This window comes from Nannospalax galili, unplaced genomic scaffold (genome assembly GCF_000622305.1).
Source record: "Nannospalax galili isolate Female #2095 unplaced genomic scaffold, S.galili_v1.0 scaffold929, whole genome shotgun sequence".
Classification (NCBI taxonomy): domain Eukaryota; kingdom Metazoa; phylum Chordata; class Mammalia; order Rodentia; family Spalacidae; genus Nannospalax; species Nannospalax galili.
In genome coordinates this window covers 1,263,296-1,266,316 of record NW_008359591.1, presented here as the reverse complement: position 1 = coordinate 1,266,316, position 3,021 = coordinate 1,263,296, and positions in this window count along the sequence as shown.

Here is a 3,021-nt window from a genome sequence, read left to right as displayed (position 1 = left end):
AAGGATCTGAATACCATCACATTTTATTCTATGAAATTCACAAAAATTCAATAAAAATAGAGTGCTTGAAACTGCTTTTTAAATAAATATATTTTTACTGAATTTTGTGGACTTCGTAGAATATATCTTAATCATATTTAGCTTTATGTTCAGTGTTTGCATGTCATATATGTTAAGGCCTACCAGTCTTGGTGTGAGCTCATCCACTGGAGAGTGTTCAGCCTGTTAATCCCTTAAGGAAGATCATTATCATTTATCCAACAGTGATGAAATTCGTGAACCAATGCAAATACATTGTAAGAAATGTTACCTGTATTTACCAGTGATTTAGTGAGATTAAATGTACATGTTTTTGTGTTTCTATATATTTTCATTATCTCAAATATTTTTCCTATATTTTATTAGAAAGAATCACATTAAATTTGTTGATTTCATATATTAGAAATGGTTACCTAACAGCAATATTTTAAAGTTCAATAAAAATTATTCTTGGTGGGAGAAGGATGTGAAGCAATCTATTATCCCATGCTCACAACTGAATTCTCAGAATATTGATTTAAAGTAGCAAAGACTATGATAACGTGATAGTTTTAAGAAATACGAATAATATAGATACGTATATATGAGATATATGTAGTCATTAAAATATTTTTCCTATGCATTGTAATACATATGTTGTTCAGAGCCAAATTTAGATGGAAAATAAGTTACAGTATCTAAAAAGTCTCAGTGGAGTAAATATTTTTGTGTTAAGTGTAATGGACTTCTTATTCTCGGATTTTCGAAAGAAGGCACATAAGACCAGCTACACTACAATTATTAGTGATAATTTGCTGATTAGTGAATCAGCAAAGGTGATGCCCAGAAGATTGGCTTTATTCTATAGGGAGTTTTTGGTAGCATTGAGGGAGTTCCAGTATTAACTTCACACACACAATTGATGATGGGAAGAAATAAATATCATTCCCCCCAAACAGTTATTCCTAGGAAAAATTGACATGGGAAGAGTTGTCACTGATACACATTTCATAAGATTTGGGTGAGAAAACCATATTCTGTCTTACTATCATTTTTTAAAGGTAAATAATATCAGGATCCAGAGCTTCTCATAAGGTGTTAACGTCTGTGGAGATAGCTTTTTAGGGGAATTATCTGATAAATGGGACAGAAAGCATTTCTGATTGGAAAGCGAAATCAAATGCTTTGTCCACTTTCTCTAGATTCCTATGGACTGACAACTATGCACTAGTGGACAAAGAACTGAATTTGTCAATGTAGTTAAACTCTATGCTATAGTTCTTATTAATAACAATGACGAATTATAGTTTGTAGACTATTGGGGAATTCATCTTTGAAAACCTGGCGCATTGAAGTGAAACCTAAAAATAAGCTTCAAAAACTCATTAATGCATAATAATAATTCAGAGATGGTGCAACTCACAGGTTCAGAAAATTTTTGTTACACGTTTTTCATTAAGATAATGTAATAGGAGCTGCAGAGATGGCTCAGCAGTTAAGAGCACTGACTGCTCTTGCAGAGGACCTGAACCCACATGGCAGCTACAAACCATCCTTAACTCCAGTTCCAGGGGACTCCGATGCCGTCTTCTGACCCTCGCAGCATTTCACAACACGGGTGCACTCACATACCTGCAGGCAATACACTCATACACATAGGAAATGATAATGGGATAAAACCAAGCTGTTAAATATTTAATTAGTTTTTCTGCATTTTACTTTGTGAATATTTAAGGATCCAAGGGAATTTCAAATACCTGAGGGTCGTAGAGCAGTGAGACTTCTCAGGCAGTCTATCTCGGCTTCTTCACCTGTCCCTGGTTTCATAGTATTCCTGAAAACACAAAGAAAGGAAGAAATCACCACATCTACCACATTTGTTTATCAGTAAACTATTGGCAAATAAAAAAATAAGCATAATCTTATATTTTTAAGATCTGACAGTTGAAGAATTAATAATTGTTTCATATATATTAGCTTCTCTGTTAATATGTTTATTTGCCAAATAAAACTCCAAACAGATTTTATTCTCTAATTCCCAGTAAAGACTGATCAGAACATATTTCACAGAATAATTTCTCTATTAAATGAAAGCAAAAAATCTGAGACACCTTTCTATATAATATACATGTTATTCTCCATCCTCAATGATTTTTACACCATCTCTGCTTTCCTATAATTTCCCATTTCTATTTTGATAAATAATGCCAATTTTTTAAAAAAGAATTACTTTCAGAGCCAGGTGTTGTGGTGCAGGCCTTTAATCTCAGCACTTGAGAGGCAGAGGCAGGCATACTTTATGAGATTGAGGCCAGTCTCTTCTACATAGCAAGTTCAATGCCATTTGGGGCTATGGTTTCTGTTTCATATAAAAATAAAAGTTTTAAATGGGATTAAAGAAGAAATGGTATCATTTCAGAGTCAAAAGGAATTAGAAGAGGGGGAAAGAAAAATGGGAGATGCTTGTGAGTTGTGAGTGTGTTAAAAATACATTACACACTAGAATGAAAATAATTTTATCCAAACCATCCATTTACACAATAAGTAGATTCTTAGTAAAAGATACGAAAATTTTCACGGGAATTCGAAAAAGCGACCATTCAAATTGAGTTATTTTTTCTTTAACACATTTTAGTATAAAATATATGTTTGTCATTCAAATTCTGTATACAATATATCTGTCATATATGTGTATATCATTTACAGTAACTGAATGAGGCTTAGTAACTTGGTATCTATTGCTTCCTCATTTACTGTTCAGATCATTGGATGTTAAAAAAATTACATATCAACATTGTGTAGAAAATACTTCCTATTTTTGGTATATTTAAAAAACAGAAACATATGGACTCTTATGAAATTATATTGTTGTATAGCTAAAGGCTACATAACAAGCAAAAATGCCAGACAGGTGATACCTTCTTTTGAGTTGTTGGCCAAGGTGGCCAAAGGGATTCCTAGACAGTAACCCAGCATAGAACTGGGAAAATGAACAGCAGACCC